A 19,962-nucleotide genomic window follows, 5' to 3' on the forward strand; every position below is an offset into this window, starting at 1 on the left:
GGCCAAAAAGAAAAAAATGACAACATTTGCCACGATTCAGCTCACAGGATCAGAAAAAAGAAATGGTGGCCGGGCTGCATGTTTTTTAATATAAGTTCTGGGAGCCTACCCCAGGGCCAAAAACATGCATGGCCCTCCTCCCCAAGCTATTAGAGTCACCAGGGAGCACACCTTTGGGGCGATCTCATAATTAATGGAGAGGAGAGCCATGCAGCCCCCCTCTTCATGCCTCGAGGGGCAACGGGGAGCCCACCTCGGGGCTGAAATTAGTTTTTATGATGAGGGGGGCACACATCCCCCCTTCCCGAGCCTTTAAGGGTCCCGGAAGCACACTTCCGAAGCTGAAAATGCAGCCAAAATTGAGGGGGCAACCTGTGTCCTCCATAAGCTTAAATAGGTCCCAGGGAGTCCACTTGCAGTGCCAAACATGCAGCAAATAGCGAAGGGCCATGCGGTCCACCTCCCTGACCTACTAATGGTCCTCTGGGGCCCATCCGGCTTAATGGCTATGTCCCGGGTGCCCACTCCCGGGAAATGTCATATCTGAGGTCATAAGCAATGCATGGCTGCTAACTTTAACCGGTGAATTTCTGTGTTTTTTTAGTTCAAAACTTTGATGTTGACACTGACATACTCACCTGACTATAACGTTACTTTAACCTTTCGATTTGTTTGTGCATTTCTACATTTAAAAAAACAAAAAAAACAAAAGCAGATTGTAGAATCCGCATAAAGATGACCAGACACACAGCTTGGAGTGTAGATTGACGTTTAATCGGATTCCGGTAAACAATAACATCAGCGACCCCAGCCACAGCAACGGCTCCGGCGGGTGACACTTCGCACTCTCCCAGGCGCTCGGCTTGGAACGCTGGTCGCGGTGACGTTCTGAATGATGTCACCGCGAGCCGCTCCATTCTCTGCAGAGTTGCCGGGGGAGAGGAAAGTGGAAGATACCACACATCCCCCTCCCCTGCGGAAAGAAACATAAGCATTGAACATAACAACAACATGTTACAGACAGATTACATCATCACATACTGTTCAAAATGTCTGGGTGGCCTGATCATTCTCCGGCTGGTCCTACCACCTGGGTGAGAGACAGGCCACCGTTTCTTGGGAGGGAGACCACTGTTCCCCTCGGGGTCGCCCTCACTCTCCCTGCCACTACCTGAACTTTGACCGGATGGGCAAAACTTCACTACTCTCCCCAGGTTCCAAATCTTCCCTTCCTGGGTCTTTACAGCATTCCTGAACAATTAGTGATCTTGGTTGGCCTACTGTATTCTGACCAACTTGCCCTGCCAGTGGGTGTCCTGATCTTAATGTCATCACCTACTTTGAAGCCGGCCTCCCTTGTAGAGTTGAGCCTGTCGAATCTTTCCTTCCTTTCACCCATAGCTTCTTTCTGCCTCACTAACCCTCTCGCCTCTTTGGAGTGATCTGACCAACCCTTATGCCACCCCATCCACCCTGGTGACAGTCTGGTGTTGGGTATCCTTCCTCGGAGCATTTCGAACGGGGTGACTCCCGTCGTCTGGTGCGGGGTGAACCTGTATGCTTCTAAGCGCTTCCATACTTCTTCCTTCCAATTCATGCTGCTGGCCTTGGCTAACTGGATACTCTCCTTGAGGGTCTTGTTAAAACGCTCTACCATGCCATTTGTCTCAGGGTGATTCCTCTCTCCTCAAGGAAGTCATCCATCTCTTTTGAACACAGCTGTACCCCATTGTCAGTGAGTAGGCTGCTGGGTAATCCTTCCCTTTCAAACAGCCCTTGAAGGAACTCGATGACGGTCTTGGTTGTGATTTCGCTCACTAACTTCACTTCCGGCCACCTGGAGTACAGATCCATGAGCACCAGAATATATGGCGTGCGCACCTCTCCTGTCAACGGACCAACGATGTCCAACGCCAACTCTTCCCAGGGTCCTGATGGTGGTGGTCTGCACACCATTGGAGGTGTCAGTTGCTTCAGTACCTTGTCGCTGATGCCACACGGAATGCAGTCTCTCACCTTCCTTTCAATAGCAAGGTCCATGCTCGGCCACCAATACTCTTTTCTCAGCCTTTGCTTGGTCTTGGTGATGCCCAGGTGGCCATCGTGAGCCATATCAATGAGTTTCTCTCTCACCGTCACGGGTGGTACTAACCTCGTCCCCCTGAACAGACATTCGTCGACCACTGACAATTCATCCTTTACCATCCAGAATGGCCGAAGGGCCTCCACACGTTTATCTTCGTGTTTCCACCTGTCTTTAACTCTCTTGCACACCTCATCCAGGACTCTGTCATCCTTTAGTGCACACTTCAAAGTTTCTTCACCTATCGCTCTCTGGATGGCACAAACATTTTCCATTTATCGATCTTCCAGCTCTTCTTCCATCCTGTCATGCGCTTCACTCCCATCACTTTCTTTCACCAGCCTTGACAAGCAGTGGGCCGCCAGATTCCGGGTTCCAGGGACGTACTGGACATCGAAAGTGTACTCCTGAAGGCCAACAACCCAACGCCTTATCCTACTGGAGATCGCATCCAGCCCTTTCTTACTGAATACTTCCACCAATGGCTTGTGGTAAGTACGAAGGACGAAAGTTGTGCCCCACAGGAAATCCCTAAATTTGCTCAATGCCCAGAATACTGCCAAGGCTTCTTTTTCGATCATGGAGTAGTTGTCTTCTGACTTTTGAAGGGATCTTGGGGCGAAGGCTATAGTTTCTTCTCCGTCCATGCTTGCTTGTGTGAGCACCGCACCTAGCCCTTTGGCATTTGCGTCCGTGGTGACTATTGTCGTTCGATTGGGTATGTACGACTTCAAACTGGGTGCTTGTGCAAGAGCATTCTTCACGTCCTCGAACTCACTCTGACACTCCTGACTCCAATTGAACACAGTCTCCTTTTTCAACAACAGTCTGATGGCATGCGTTCTCCCTGCGAGGTTCCTTATAAATTTGCCATAGAACTCTAGCATACCCATGAAAGATCTGATCTCTTCCTTGCTCTTCGGGGGCGCCAGATTTACAATGGTGTTCTGGAGCTCTGTCTTGGGACGGATTCCTTCCGCCGTCACTTTGTGTCCCAAGAAGTCCAGCTCAGCACACCTAAACACGCACTTTTCTCTCCTCACTGTTAGTCCTTGTGACCTAAACCTGGTTAACACCTGTCTCAGTCTCTTATCATGCTCTTCATGGTCCCTGGCGAACACTAGAACGTCGTCTTGGTAGCATACAACCCCAGGAATCTCCTTCAAGATGTTTCCCATGAGCCTCTGGAACACGGCTGCCGCAGAGACCAACCCGAACGGCATCCTTTTGAACTTGTACGCGCCCATGGGTGTCACGAACGCTGTAAGTTCTTGTGACTCTTCATGAAGTTTGATTTGGAAGTAGGCTGAGGTAAGGTCAAGTGTGGAGAATACTCTTGCGCCCTCTAGCATGCTCATCATCTGGGTTATATTGGGCAGCGGGAAGCGGTCGACCACAATCTCCTTGTTCTACGCCCTAAGGTCGATGCAGAGCCGAACAGACCCATCCTTCTTCTGTGCGGCCACGATGGGCGCCAACCATTCAGTCGCTTCCACCGGTTCAATAACCCCTGCCTTGCACAATTTCTCGAGTTCAGCTCTCACCGATTCTTGGATGGCAATGGGTAGTTTCCTGACCTTGGCTACTACCGGCTTCGCATTTTCTTTCAATTTGATCTTGTGGCAGTAGTTCTTCAAGCAACCCAGCTCTTCTCTGAATACTTCTTTGAACTCTGTCACTAAACCCTCTTCCGGCTCTTGTATCTCTTGTATCAAAATTTGGGGAATGCTGTTAGGATTCAGGTATACTCCCAACTCCTTCTGTGCTTGCCAACCCAAGATGTTGTCACCATCAGTGGACACATAAACCTTGGACGTTGTTGTTCTGTCTTTGTATTCGATAGTGTTCCAAAAGTATCCTTTCATTGAGATTGGGCGACCCGCATATCCCCCGGGCCTCACATCCATTTTCTTCAAGATTATCTTCCCCTTGGATACACGTGAAAACTCTTTTGCGCTGATAATAGTTATCCTTGAACAGGAATCGAACAGTGCTTCCAACTCGGTGCCTTTTACTTTTATGGTGTCTTTAGGGCTGCAGACCAGGCCTTCCTCTACTTGCACAACTATCTCATCGCAGATTGTGTTAGTCCTGTCCTTACCCTGTCTATTGAATCCCTGTCCGCTCTTGCAATACTGCCTGAAATGGCCCCTCTTCCCGCATTTATTGCATGTGAACTTGAGGGCAGGGCATTCTTTGTCATTGGCCATGTGCCCTTGCTTCCCGCACCTGCAACAGGCACCCTTAAATGACCATCCCGGTTTGTCTTCTTTTTGTTCCTTGTTCATTGTCTTCTGGCCCTTGATCACAGACACAGCCTCCAACTCAGTCACTACCTCGCTCACTTTGGGTTTGTCTTCGCCTCTCTTCTCCCCACTGTCCTGTTTTATCTCACTCACGCACTGTAGCATATGTTCTACCTGTTTGGCTATTATTAGGACCTCTCTTAGGGGTGGGTCGTCCTTAAGCCACAATTCCTCCCGTACCCGCTCCATCCTGCATGCTAATACGAACTGGTCCCTGATCCTTTCCTCACTTGCCCCACCAAATTTGCATGTCGCAGCTAGCTTCCTAAGGTCAGAGACAAAATCTTCTATAGATTCCCCTTCCTTCTGTACTCTCTTCCCAAAATGATATCGCTCCATTATGGTACTAGTCTTCGGGAGATAGTGCAAATCTAGTTTTTTCAAACTTATTTCTAATTCATTTAGACCTCTCGCTTCTTGCACACCTAGGTCTGGGAGGTGATCCAGAACCTCTTCCCCCTCCGCTCCCAGGTAATACGCTAACAGTACAACCTTCCTCTCTAACCCAAGATTAGGGCCACACACAGTAGCATAATTTAAAAACACCTTTTTCCACTTTTTCCACTGAATTGCAGGTTCCCCTGGGTTGGTCAAGAAGAAGGGTGGGGGCGTCACACTTTGCATGCTTGCTGTTTTACTGGAGAACTCCCCCCCTCTCTTTTTGCTACCGTATACAATATTTTGCAATGAGCGGTGCGGATACACAGAGAAGTGAAATGACTGGTTGCCCTAAACCAACGCTGCAAATACACATTACAAAATAGTTTCAGTGAGCAAAGCACATTCACTGCACTCTATAGGCACTTCAATAGGTTCCAAAATCAAACACCGGGTGGCACTGTGGCGTGCAAGTCTGTTCTCCTAGAGGTGAATACGATCTTGACATACGCCCAGTTGTTGCTCACAACCAGGATGTTCCCAGTCTGAGGAGGCTACTGTGCCGATGTCCTCCTTACAACATCGGTGATTCAAAAGAGTCTTACTCCCTTTTTATGCAGATGGCGAAGGATAATGGGGGGAACAGGTGAGGTTTAGCGCTACCAGAAGAGCGAGGACTTTTCTTCTTAGAGCGCCGTGCAGGGCCAAATCCGCTATGCGCTGTCGGGATGGAGTCAAACACAGTCTCGAGGGGGGGTTGCAAATGCCCCGACGTGTACACTGGATCGCTTCACGCCTAACGCTTCCAGCACCACCACCAGTCTCTGAGCCAATATGTCCAAATCCACCGGCAGACACTACAAGCACTAGTCCGCCACGCTTAATTCACCGTTTAAAACAGGCGCTCCTTCCTCAAGTGATGGGAAAACTCCGCCACCATCCACTTTTGTGCCACTCTCTCACGTGATGTCCGCCCCAAGCGCATACACTGTCCGCCCTTAAAGCATTGGAGGCAGCAAAGTCCGCCCGCACACAGTAATCTTCACTTACGATACGAATTTCCTCCGTCATAAATTGCTTGCGTTGTGTGTCCTCTTCCGCCGCCGGTGTCGCCTTTCCCTCTCCTACGCTCGCAGCCTTTCAGTCTGCAATCACCGCATACTATTTCTCTTCACTCGCGAATCTAGTACTTCATTAGCGTGTTGAGGTCGCTGTGTAGGGATGATCCTCGTCGCCAGTGTAGAATCCGCATAAAGATGACCAGACACACAGCTTGGAGTGTAGATTGACGTTTAATCGGATTCCGGTAAACAATAACATCAGCGACCCCAGCCACAGCAACGGCTACGGCGGGTGACACTTCGCATTCTCCCAGGCGCTCGGCTTGGAACGCTGGTCGCGGTGACATTCTGAATGATGTCACCGCGAGCCGCTCCATTCTCTGCAGAGTTGCCGGAGGAGAGGAAAGTGGAAGATACCACACAGATATTTTTATTACACCTGACTATAGAGTTGCTTCGACCCTTTTTTCAGTGAATATATAGAGATCTATCAATGTAAAAAAAGTATATATGCATGCATTTACAAAAATATTGTATGAGCAGTTTTAGTCTAGCTTCTCTTTTGCGGTCATTACTCTTTTTTTACTGTTGTATACATTTCTGCTTCAAATTGTAATTTTAGGGTTTTAATTATTTGATAATAAAATGGAATGATATGTGTGTGCGCGTGTGAGAGTGTGTATAGATTTATTATTCTTAACTCCACATCTACATACCTTAACAATACATATATTGTCAAGGTACATAGACATGGAGTAAAGTATAGTAAATCTATGATTACCAATAAATACTTAGCTTCACAGTATTTTGGTAGTTGGTATTCTGACTGTGATATTTCAGTAGCACACTATATAAAATGTGGTTATCAGGTAGTATACCCTCATGAACCCGGTACATGCCAGAGGAAGTTTGTGCATCATTGCTGCTTCAGGAAACGTACAACCTAAAAATGTAATGCATTAATTTGTTTAGCAGACATGTCTTTTGTGACACTTGGCTGAAGAAAATGTGTTACACCCATCCCTGGGGAGAGGAAAACAAAAGAGACCAAGAATTCACTGGCCGCGCCCTAGTTCAAGCCTCAATAGCACCTGGTTCACATACTCGGTGCCTATCTGTCAACCAAAGAGACATGTCTGCACTGAAGGCAGCTGGCGGGGAGGGGGGAGGGGGGCAGTTTGAGGGGTGGAGTCAGCTCTCATTTATAAGAGGAGCACCTTGATGCTGCTCTGACAACTTGAAGAAAAATCCCCCATCTTTAATTTGTTACCTGGCGAACAGTGCCCTCTTCGACACCATGTCATTCGCAAAGGGCTGCAAAGACCTGACCAAGCAGGCTCATACCATCACTGATGAAGCAGGTGAGCAAGGAATAATGAGGAGTGGCACAGAATGAGCGCCATCAGGGATGGGCTGCAGCAAAATCAGCCCTGTAAGGTAAAAGGTCAAACCAACCTCCCTGTCTAGAAGATGCAACTAAAGGGGGTCTGTGGCGGTACCTGGGGGCCATTCTAGCTCTATCAGCATTCCCCGAGCCTTTAAGCCCCTGGGACAATGCTGGAGTAGCACAATAGCCAGTCCAGCCCACTGGGCTGTGGGCCTTACTGCAAGCAAGGGCCCCGCAACCAGTTGGGCCCTGAATATGGGTTGCAGGGTGCAGGAGGGATTTTTGTTCTTGTGCAGTAAATCCGCCCAGTTTCCAATTACAGCTAAAGCTCCATGAAATGGGGAATTATAGGGTGAAACCTTGTTTTTTCAAGTCATAAAACCACACAGAATTCTCAGTCCAATGGGGTTTAGGCATACATTTAGTGCCTTATCTGAGCAGGTGGTACACATATCCGGGACCTCACTGTGCAGAAGGGGTGGAGGAAGGGGGATGTGTGGAGTATGGGAGGGATAGGACAGTATAGTTCTGACAAAGAGGGAGCAAATAATTGGAGTGAGCAGCTTAAGCCTCATGTAATTTGTCTGGCCAAAATTAGCCCTCTAAAAAATTGGGTCTACTTCTCCAACTGCTTGAAACACTGTGGCGTTCAAACTTCCCAAACTGCATCAGGCAGTGCGGAAATCTGTGCGGTAATTCTGCTCCCCGGGTGGGTATCGGGGCCTTGGTAGTAAAATACAGCTCTAAGCTGGCACAAAGTGCCTCTCTAATAGACGTACCACTGTACCTACTGCTCTACTTTTTGCTGCACCCCCGTTTCAACTTGCTATGCACCTTTCTCGATGCACAAGAAAAACACGTTCAGTGTTACACACAGTTGCTTTATATTTATTCATTTTCATAGCTTTAGACCTTGAGATATCAGAATGTTTTCTTGGACGTGGATGGCCGTTCTTATTTGTGTGGCTAGGTGTTGTCATATTTTCTATTAACGTTTAATTTACATGTATTTGGCATGAAGAAGTCTCAGGAGCCCAGGTGAAATATTTAGTAAAGACCATGCATGGGTGAAGTGGCATATGACACAAAGGGTCATATTTACAATAACTGGCGCATCCATGCAAATCAGCAGGGATGCGCCAGTTATTGTGCGCCACAGCTCCGCCATCATGGATGTGCCGCATTTACAATGCGGCGCACCATGGTGCAAAAACGGCACAGATGCGTCACGCATCTGTGCCGTAAAAGGGACGCATTGCCAATGCTCTGGGGGCCCTATCTAGTTAATGCTGCATCAATCCTTACGCCTGCTTCAGGCAGGCGCCGGGTTTTGACGCAGCATGGGCCTGAAAGTGACTGAGTGAAATCTTTTAGATTTCACTCAGCCACTTTTAGGAGGCGTTCCTGCGATGGAACACCCCCTCCCCCCTGCACAGGAACGCCTACATGTGGCCCAGGGCATTACAACGTGACGCATCTCCCAGATGCGTCACGTTGTAAGTACCCCTGCACCATGGAGCGGGATTTGCGCCGCCGCTGCGTCACAAAAGTGATGCAACGGCGGCGTAAATGAGGCGCAAGGGGCTTGTAAATCTGCCCCAGAGTTTCTGTCCCTAAATGTAATTAACGTTCACGTCTGAGATCAGCTCCTGGGCCCCGATTTAGAGTTTGCAGACAGGGTACTCTGTTGCAAGCACAAGAGAGTAACCGTCCCACCAAATTCTCGGTCTGCCCTCCTCAGTTAGAGACTGTTGGACCATAACGTTTCCATCAACTGGGCCCTTGTTAGATCGGACTAGGGACAGCCGGAAGAATGGAATGGAATGGAAAAATATTTATATAGCGCCTAACTACCCGAAGGCCTCGTAGCGCTGATGGACATTACATCCGCTGCTCTGTTTAGATTGAACAGTCCTCACTGGCAGAAAAAAAACTGAGGGTTAGAAAAAAAGAAAAATGACCCCACAGTCTCGAAACTTTTTCTTGCTATGTGGAGGTCACACGTTTTTGTTTTTCTGGAAGAAACCTCCTCTGTGGGACTTTGTTTCTTCAAAACAAACAAACGTTTAAAGCTCGGTCAACAGGGATCAAAACTAATGGCAGCCGTCCACCCAACTTTTTTGCATTAAAAGGAACCACCCTGACAGTAATTCCTTTCAATGTACAAAGATGGCCAATGGGCCAGTGGTCATCTCAAAATTTGCCTGATGGTTGACCGTCAGGATTGTGGAGGTAAAGTCATCTGCCAGCCTGATAGACCAAGTGTCATCCGACAAATTCCAACTAAGGCCCTTTGACTGCAAAGAGATGGAAGCTTACAAGGTTTGTGTGGAATTGTTGTCATGCCTGTATCATATTGTGTATTTGCTGAACTTCACGATATACAACATTTTCTAAACTTTCACCATTTCGCATAACGAGAAGTTTCATTTCATTTTTACCTCTGGGAGAGAATTTCGAGTAAAAATTGTCTCACTTGCTTACATTTTGTCCTCGAACCAGTCTCTTGCTAGTATATCAAAAGACTGTTTTGGGAAAAGTATTATCAAAGAGAAAAGTTACTCAAGATACTAGGACACATTTCGGGTAATATGTGTCATTTTAGAACAGACTATGCAAATTTTGCAAAAAAGTTGCATATTTCATACACTGCTAGTGCTTACTATTCTACAACACCACAGGGCATTTATTAATATTTCTGTATCATGAGTAGGCTCGGAGTCCAAAAATCATTGGAGATACACAGAGAATATCTCTCCTAAAAGGGTTCTGGGCTTGTAGGAATTTCACTGTGCACTCAGGTCTAAGCTTTCCCTAATAATAATAATAATAATAATAATAATTATAATTATAATAATAATAAGTCTTTAGGTTAGATAAAGTGGGGGCTGCCATACAAGACTATAGGGACTGTAACTACTGCTTAAACATTTGTCTTGGAATTCGCGCAAATGTTAGGCTCCCGTTAAAGCAAACTTTTTTTTGTTAATTTATAGGCTGGTCAGTTCATCTTTATATCAGGCATATGTAACTATCACGGTAACGTGGCGAGGTGACCATAGCTTTGCCAGCCTGCTCGTATATGACTTCTTAATTATGGTGATGGCAATCAGGGCAGCACTGTTATATCTACCTTTGAAGACCAAGAAAACATCAACACTTAAGCTTGGGCGAAGACTTTTGGTTCCACTATGTGAAGTGCTTATTCGTGAAGAAGAAAAGTGAAGTTTAACAAAGTAAAGTGTCTGAAAAAACTTTGGGAGCTGAATCAAGGGCCCTGGCAAGATTCAAGCTGCAGGGTGGCACCCTACAAGCACTACCCTTTTTCTCCAGGAACCCTGTTTGAGCACCCATGCTGTCCATATTCGTGGTGCATTGATGATTTTCAACAAATTCTTCCTGGAGATCTAGTGTAAGGAACTTCAGCGAGTGCTCAATGGGATCTAGACCACAGCAACTCGTGCTCTGCCTGCAGTGTGCTGCTGCGTGTCTTTACTGCTGTAAACACAGGGCCTCGCTAGTTGGAGCCCAGGACGTGACCCTCATACAAAAACACAGCAACACAATAAAGTAACAAAATAAACCAAAAGAGTAAAACAAGGGTGACGAAAACATAAAAAACTAAAAGAGTTAAAATGCAGATATATGTTATAGTTAGAGCGGCAGACCCTGATGCAGAGGTCTAGCCCGGGACCAGGGTTCAATTCCGCGCCTCGGCGGGTCTTGGGCTCAAAATTCCACGGACCTGATAATTCTCGCCTCGGTGCCTATTCCAATCATGGAGTCCCACTCTGCAACTCTGGGCAATAGCTTGCTTAATCTCCACAACGGCCCCCACAACGCTAAGGATGCCTGGCCTCTACCTTGGGGGTGCCCAGGAGTGGACACCTCACAGGGAAAGCCAGGATGGGTTCCACAGCGGTATTCGTACAAGCGCCTTGAGACCCTTGCGGGTGAGTAGTGCGCTATACAAGTATCAATTTACATTTACATTTACATAGATTAAATGTGAGCTGACTAATGGAAATAAAATAACCTGAGGCCTACCACACAAAGCCATTTTCAAACTTACGGTTACTTACCAGTAATCTGCAGTATATTATCCCATATAATGGGTTGAGAATGGTTGCATTAAGGGATGGTTTGCTTTCTAAGTTTGGGAACGCCCATTAATTTGTGATACTGCTGTATTCACAAACTCCAATCCAGCCACCACCCGGAAATGGTCATAGTTGGACTCCAGCAAAGGACTGAAGTAACTCCTTTTGCATGATGGGAAGGGGCACGGATTATCTACACACTTGGAGAGGGTGTAAGGGCAGGGTTTTCTATGCAAGGGAAAATTATTTTCCTGCGAAGATGTACACTTCTACATTGTGGAAATGAGAGCCCAGGAAACACTTTGTATGGACCTTCCAGTAGTATGCATGGAAACATGTGCCTGTTGCAGATTTCCGGGCACTCTGTTGGGAATAAATGGGGAATCCCAAAAGTAGTAAAAGTGCACATACTCATAAAAGTTCTAGTAGGGCATTAGGTAGCTACAAGTGGTACATCAGGTGCAATGAACAGGGGCCCAGGGGTGGGTCAACTACAACAGCTCCTTCAGCCCTTAAAAGGCACATACTAGCCTGTGTCCTGAAAGTATGGGTGCAGGGGCGGTGCTGCAGCACACTCAAAACAGCTATGCTAGGGTTATGAAGGGAAATTAAAGATGACATGAATTTTTTTTTAACTTGTCACATGTGCTGTGCGGTCAAAAGACAGAGATCACATGTCAAATGTCAGTCTTGTTTTGTGACAAATTGCTGCTCATTCTTTTAACATGGAGTATGGTGTTTACTTTTCCTTAAGCCTACTCCAAAGTTTGAGGATGTTGTAAATTGAACTGTTTGGCAATCGTGCTTGTTTGAGAGGAAAGGCTACAGGCAGTCTTTTTCTTATATCACACAACATGCTGGACAATCTACGTATGCGAGCCGACAACGGCAATGCTACTGTTTTAGTGCTTCTCGATATGTCGGACGCATTCGACACGGTGAACCAATCAATACTGGTGGAGAGATTGAGGAAGATAGGGGTGAAGGGACGGGCTCTGCAGTGGCTACAGTCCTATTTATCGGGGAGACAGCAGATGGTGACCATGGCACCGTTCACCTCCAGGAAATCCTCTGTAATTTATGGGGTAGCGCAGGGCCCTGTGATTAGCCCCATTCTTTTTAATATCTATCTGCAGCCCCTGTTCCTCATCATTAAATCGTTTGGCATTTACCTAGTCTGCTACGCTGACGATACTCAACTGGCGATTTCCCTGGAAGGGAAACACGCAGTATCCATGGACACGTTTCAGGAGTGTATGCGTCAGACTGCTGGCTGGCTGGGGAGAAACTCTCTGCAGTTTAATGGTGGGAAAACTGAGGTGGTGTATTGCTCTTCGGTTCAGATGTCTAAGCATTTGCCACTGGAGTTTAGGCTCAGCCCTGAAGAAGAACCCCTGGCCCCTGTCAACACGGTACGTAATCTGGGGGTTCTGATGGACGATAATCTCCAAATGGAGTCGCAGGCAAACAAAACCGCCAGCATGTGCTTCTCCCTGATGCGCATGCTTCGCCAGATACTCCCACTGTTACCAAAGGACTCGCGCTCCCTCGTAGTGAGAAGCACAGTGCTAAGCAGGCTGGACTACTGCAACTCTCTGTACTTGGGAGCACCTCAATACTTCGTTCAGGGGTTGCAGGGAGTCCAGTCTGCAGCAGCAAAGCTGGTGCTAAATAGGCAACGCAGGTCCTCCACTACCGTGGCCTTAAGAGACCTACACTGGCTGCCTATCAAGGAAAGGGTCCACTTTAAATCGCTCTGTATGGTGCACAGAGCAGTACATGATCGGGGCCCAGTTCCACTGCAGGAAAAATTCGTCTGGTACCTCCCCAAGAGGCAGCTTCACTTCTCTAGTGCTAATTTGATGAAGATTCCTAGATTTAAGCGTTCTGGGATGGGAGGGGGGCCTTCAGTGTGGCTGATGCGCATCTATGGAAGGAACTACCACAGAGTGTCAGACAAATTGACACTCTGATCGATTTCAGAAAGATCCTGAAAACTTGGCTCTTTCCCAAGGACTGATCTCCCTTTTCCTGATACCATGGCCCGCTCGCATGCCGGTTATTTTTAATCTAAGCGCCAGGATACCCGTAGGGTGGCAGTTTGCGCTATATAAGAAGCTTTTACAATTACAATTACAAAATGTAAATGTGTATAGGTGAACTGTACAAATAGATCAAAATAAATAAACAGTTGGAAAGCATAAATAAAGTGATTTTGTTTTACACATTCTGAAGTAAGAAGAACGCAAAGACTTTAATAGGATCAAACCAAATCCAGTCACTTTGCTTGGGGATAAGCAAATGACATATTCGCACATCACTGTGCGGTGTATAGCTTTATCAGTAAAACTGAAATCTGTGTACATTTAGTGGTATTTGTGACACCACTCACCTGCTCAGTGGCCTGTCTCATTTGCAACACTTGATTCTTGTGTGATGATTGGATTTTTCAGAATTCTTATGAGTTCAATGATGTAACATTAATGGCAACACCCCTATCTGGAAATTGTTCAACATCACTGCCTACTGCGGCCACAGGAGCTTGTTGATAGCTCCGCCCGTTTCCTCAGCTGCAAGAGTCAAAGTCTTATGAGCAGAATCCACTGAAGCACCTTCAGAGACACTGCAAAGGCCTCACTGCAAGCACATTTATGTATTCATTTATTTATTTTAAAAGTTTTATATAGCGCCGCTAGACCCGGAGGTATCAGAGCGCTTTACATGAGCATCGGATCATAGTTACAGGTTACATCGTTACAAAGGTTACACAGTTCTTAGAGCATGGCAACATAGTTACTTGTAAGGTCGAGATAAACAATAAGCACAAATACGTAAGGGGAAAAGAAGGCAAGGTGAGAGATTCAGGGGAGGGGGGTTGGAGTAGGGGAAGTAGACAGATAATGAAGGCGGGAAAGAGGAGGGGAGGGTGAGAGACACAGCATAAGGAGAGGAGGGGAAGGATGACGGGGACGCAAACCGGTAGACGAGTCAAGGCAACGTCCAAAGTCCAGTAAGCTGTGATCCCAGGGGAAGTGGTATCCCTTCCCTATCACTATTGCGAGAGGCACCCTTTACGCAGTGGACTCTCTCAGAGGGGTCTCTGAGACTCCAAGGCCTACATACTGGATACTTCCCCAAAAAGGGGAGAGGGAGTGCTTTGGCAAGGGGTGCCATACCATACCTCAAGTGTGAGTGGCTCCCTTGGCACAGTGGACTCACTCAGCGGGTTCGCTGAGACTCCAGTGTATAAATATTGGATCTTTCCCCAACAAGGGGAGAAGGAGTGCTTAGTCAAAGGGCACAAATGACAGGGGGTAGGCAGAGTAGCAGGCAGGGGGAGAGATTCAGGGGAGAGAGGATAGGAGCTATGGAAGAGACAATAAGGAGAGACGAAAAGAAGTCTGCCTAAAGACCGACTGGGTAGGTGACGACCAAGGAGGGAATCCACGGCCTATCTCCCCTATAGCTAAACCAAGTAGCTCCATCGGGCATCAGACAAAATATTTCGGTCTCAATACATTGAGAGAGGAGGGAAGGAGAGACATAAATAGAGGGAGGATGCGGGAGGAGACGACAGGAGAGACAAAAGGAAGTGCAACAATGTGGTTCAACAATATACCAGAAGAAGATCAACAAGTAAACATTATATCAAACAATCAGCAATACAATTAGGGGAGGAGAGAAAGGAGAGAGAAAGTAGTGGGGCGGGGCGAGGAGGGAAAGTGAGGATAAGGGAAGAGACAACCGTAGAGACAAAAGGAAGTCTGTCTAAAGACCGACTGGGTAGGTGACGACCAAGGAGGGAATCCACGACCCATCTCCCCTATAGCTAAACCAAGTAGCTCCATCGGGCATCAGACAAAATAGTTTGGTCTCAATACATTGAGAGAGGAAGGAAGGAGAGACATAAATAGAGGGAGGATGTGGGAGGAGACGACAGGAGAGGCAAAAGGAGGTGGAACAATGTGGTTCAACAATATACCAGAAGAAGATCAACAAGTAAACATTATATCAAACAATCAGCAATACAATTAGGGGAGGAGAGAAAGGAGAGAGAAAGTAGTGGGGCGGAGTGAGGAGGGAAAGTGAGGATAAGGGAAGAGACAACCGTAGAGACGAAAGGAAGTCTGTCTAAAGACCGACTGGGTAGGTGACGACCAAGGAGGGAATCCACGGCCCATCTCCCCTATAGCTAAACCAGGTAGCTCCATCGGGCATCAGACAAAATAGATAAGTCTCAAGTGACGAGGGAAGAGGTTCACAAAAAAACAGGGTGGGGACAAAGGGCAAGGGCATGTGAGGGCAGAGGACAGAAGCTGGAAAGAGTAGGAGCGGAGAGGGGGGGAGGGTTGGGGGAAGGGGAGGGGGAAGGTAAGGTCAGGAGAGACGCAGACCTCTCCCCATCAATAAACACATCTAGGAATGTGTGTACCCGACCACCACCACTTCATGAGTACACATCACAGAGCGCAGACCTCTCCCCATCAATAAACACACCTGGGAGTGTGTGTACTCCCACCACCACCACTTCAGGAGTACACATCACAGAGCTCAGAGCTCTCCCCATCAATAAACACATCTAGGATTGTGTGTACCCCACCACCACCACTTCATGAGTACACATCACAGAGCGCAGACCTCTCCCCATCAATAAACACATCTAGGAGTGTGTGTACCCCACCACCAATACATGAGTGCACCTCACAGAGCGCAGACCTCTCCCCATCAATAAACACATCTAGGAGTGTGTGTACCCCACCACCAATACATGAGTGCACCTCACAGAGCACAGACACCCCATCAAGTGAACACACCTAGGAGTAGTGCAAATGCTCCCTTTTGTAAATGTAGAGGGCGCTGTTTGGCTCTGGCTGTCATCCACTGGCAGAGGTCAAAGAAGAAGTTATGCTCATTCTGCTGAGTGGCTTCAGAAGACAAGATAGTCACATTTATCACTGCGTTCAGCCTGACAGTAGAGGGCAAACAATGGCAGTTAGTAAAAGAACATAGACTTAATAAGCACAGAGTGCTGGAACTGGGAAAGTGAATTATTTGAGAGTTGTTTGTTTCATTCTATGCTAAAAGAATGCACAGATAAATATAAAATAGCTTCTTCAGGTCGAAAATGCACAATTGTTCCTTATTAAAACCCGAGACCCGTGGAAACCAGGCAGAATCCCAGAAAACAAGATATTAATCCCAGAGCGAGATACTGAGAGAGGGGGGAACGAGGAACTGGTACACACAATACTGTACAAGAGGTGGGCAAGCCATAAAATTAACAGGGAGATACGATCCAGGAGTCTTTGTTGACTCTGAGAGCCTGTTTTGGCTCTAAGTTCCCAAGCACGAGATGAGCCATCAGATCATTTGGCATGGAGATTGTGGAACGAATATGATAACGTGTCTTTTTAATAGTGTTTCACCACAGTACATCCAGTTGTATCACAGCATTGAGAGGAATTTATTAAAAGTGATCGTTTTTAAAACAAGAATGACAATCCCACCACCTACAGTGTCAGTATGTCTGAGAGAATTTGACAGGTGCCTAATAGCAGAGAAAGAAGTCTTCATAACCAGAGGATGCCCGAAGAAATGGGATAAATAATGGCTGAAATGGAACACCCACAGGGGGGAGATTTGTGTATCACCCATGGTAGAATTGAAAATGCGAAGACCTAGGGACGGAGATGTCACTGTTTAACATATATATTTTTCCAACCTCTGTAACCTGTATGGTACTGAATGTAACTTGCACATACCGTATATAATTGCTGTTTACTTGTCTGCCATGAAACTTTATCAATCACCCAGGCATCCAAAAAAAACAAGAATGGCAATACCATTAGTGAATTAAGAAGCAATTCAGTTGTCATGTGCACCCAATATGTAGGCTACATTCTTATTTTAGATTGATTAAAATTATAGTCCATTAAGTCGAACAGAAGAGGGATTTCTGTACAGCATACATCCTCATATTGTTCAAAGTTTTCTAATACACAATAGTAAAACAATAGCAAGCAAGACAAAATAACATATTTGGCTACATTCACACATTTTGGTAGAGTGAAGACGCCAGCATTGAGCCTATGTTTTCTGGTTTTACATTGTGTAATTCAGCCACTACATTGTTATCTCTTTGTCGCTCCAGTTTGACATCAATATGTAATGCTTTGTGTTTCATTCTTGGTGCATGGGGTTAGAGTGTGGGTAAAAAGCATAAAATAAGAGTAAATGCGGCTGGCAGTGTGAGATCTATTTTGCACGTGAGGATATTTTAGCTTGCACTGCTGCTGACCATCTTGCACCGTGCTATGTGTGAGGGGATCTTACACTATTACCAAATGCTGCACATTATGTGTGTGTGTGTTTACATGTAGGCTTGGAGTGCTGCTGCAGAGGCTGCCCATTGTTTGTGCATGCGAGGGAAGCGTGGTTTGTTTCTGGCCAGATCAGTATGTGTTGTATGGGTCTGAGGGAAGCGTGTACTCCTGCCTGATGCTGTACCAGTTTTGTTTGTGGAAATCTTGCTGTGCATGTGAGTCAAGCATGCACTTATACACCTCAGTGCTGTTCCTTACACCTGTACCAAATCTGAAATGCTGCTTATTTGTTGTATCTTAGGCAAGCATTAAATTGTGCTGCCCAGTGCCACACTTGTTCCATGACTTTGAAGTAAGTTTCCACCGGCCCTGCAGTGCCTCACTTGTTTCATATATTTAAATGAAGTTTGTATTGGCCCTGCTGTACCAAATTTGTTCCATCACTTTGAAGGAAGCTTGCACCGACTGGCCCTGCAGTACCATACTTAAGTCATATTTTTGAAGGAAAGTTGCACTGGTCCCGCAGTACCACACTTGTTCCATGTCGTTCAGGGAAGGTTGTGATGCTCTTGATCAGTGCTGTATGTCTTTCGCGTGTAAGTCAAAGACCCGTTGCTCTTTTGCTCCCTGTGCTCTATCTATTTCAAAGTGTGCTTTGTCTGACCAAAGGACTGTTTTAGCTGTCTCACCAGCCTTATGTCTTATAAAAAAATAATGCATAATCTTGCTCAGTGAAAATGAGCTTATGGTGAGCCCACTTCCGTTACACATCAGAGAGAGTGTCATTCACATATAGGTTCAGCCCTTTAGAACAGCGTACAAACAATTGGGCAGTGGATCAGTCCTCTTCAGTCCTTGACTTTGTCAGCAATGTTTGGCTCTTTCTAGGCTGGTCTTTAGGATGTCAGATAGTCTGCTGACAGTATTTTGTCTGCTTACCCTGTATTACTCTGCATACAGAGGAATCTTACCTCAGGAGATATTCCCTTTAGTTCATCCCTCAGCAGCTGGTCTTCAACTACAGACTAGCGCTAATTGAGTAATAATAGTAAGAGTAGCTCCGCTTCTATTTTTACTGGACTACAGCGAGCAGAGTACGAGGCATCACTGCTGCAAGCGTTAAAACAATTTCACCATCTTAAAACAGTATTCTTCCTACTCTATCTTTTTTACTGTTCCAAGAGGGAAGACCAGTGAGAAGCTGTTCTTTTTTTATTGAAGCACATGCACTCCACAATTAGTTTTGTCTCTTGTTTTTCTTTATTTCCTTGTTTATTCATTTTAACATATGTTTGCAAGTGGTAATTTCTTGTTGATGCCATAACTATTCCCCGCAAAAGTCCACTAAGTTCAGACTCACATTATCTTCAGTGCTTGTACAAGTATTGCTGTTGGAGGTTAGGTAACTGAAGTAGACTTTAAGGGTTAAGTAAAGCTTACTTCAACAGCTTTGACTTGCACTAGTGGATACATACACCAAATACTTAACCTGTGTTTCCCATGTTACCATCTGTCCCAACTCTGCTCCCACCTACTGAGGGGTGTACCTGTGTGTGGAAAGTGTAATTTGTGAGAGGTGCACCTGTGTGAATGCTGGATTAACACTTTCTTTAGTGAGTGCTGGGTAAGTGATCTACAGGTTGAAAAATGTGCCTATATGAGTGCAGAGGCAAATACCTGTGGCAGTGCAGTATGAAGGGTATGCCTATGTGAAGGCAGCAGTGTGAGTGTGGGGTCCCTGCACGTTATATCATTTTGTGCACACAGTTTAAAAGGACTAAACCTATAGGCTTTGGTAATGCTATCTTAGGGTTCTGGCTTTGACTTGCAGAAAGGAAGTGCAGGGAGTAGAAATACACTTGTGTGCCTATAAGAATATTAGTGAGTTTTGATACAGCAGATGCAGAGTATGTCGAAGGAGGTTGAGGTGTCTTGTGGGCAGCTGACAGGCTGAAATGTCACCCTAGGGAGGGGGCCCAGTTACTTTGCTTGCACTAAGGCACATGACAACAATCCTATGGCTCTGTAGTTGCCTCTGTAGTAGGTTGCAGACTTACTACTTTTTTCGTGAATCTGTATTAGGAAGCCTGCTACTTTGAGTCATGTAATGAGGATATGTGGAAGAGTTTAATATTTCTGGGGAGATAAACTTTTAAAAATGGATTTTACTTTTGAAGTCAAATTGAGTAAGTTATTGTTGATGGCAACTCTTGGTCTGCTTCCATAATATTTAAGTATTTCCAGTTCTTAATAGAGAGGCTGTATTGAACTCCGCAGTTAACCATCTCATGGCGAATAGATTCAAAGTTTGGTGAGCTTATTGG

At 46.2% G+C, this 19,962-nt stretch overlaps 1 long non-coding RNA gene across 2 annotated transcripts in view; it reads left to right on the forward strand.

The window, feature by feature from the left end:
* Positions 1–19,962, forward strand: part of LOC144753405 (uncharacterized) — a 141,186-nt gene that overhangs the window by 107,770 nt on the left and 13,454 nt on the right. The window contains exon 1 of one of the 2 annotated variants that reach the window (XR_013594341.1): positions 7,070–7,189. The exons of the other annotated variant lie outside the window; for it this stretch is intronic. This is a non-coding gene — a long non-coding RNA (uncharacterized LOC144753405). Of the gene's footprint in view, positions 1–7,069; positions 7,190–19,962 lie in introns of those variants that run through there. 2 annotated transcript variants of the gene reach the window in all.

This window comes from Lissotriton helveticus, chromosome 5_1, assembly GCF_964261635.1.
Source record: "Lissotriton helveticus chromosome 5_1, aLisHel1.1, whole genome shotgun sequence".
NCBI lineage: Eukaryota > Metazoa > Chordata > Amphibia > Caudata > Salamandridae > Lissotriton > Lissotriton helveticus.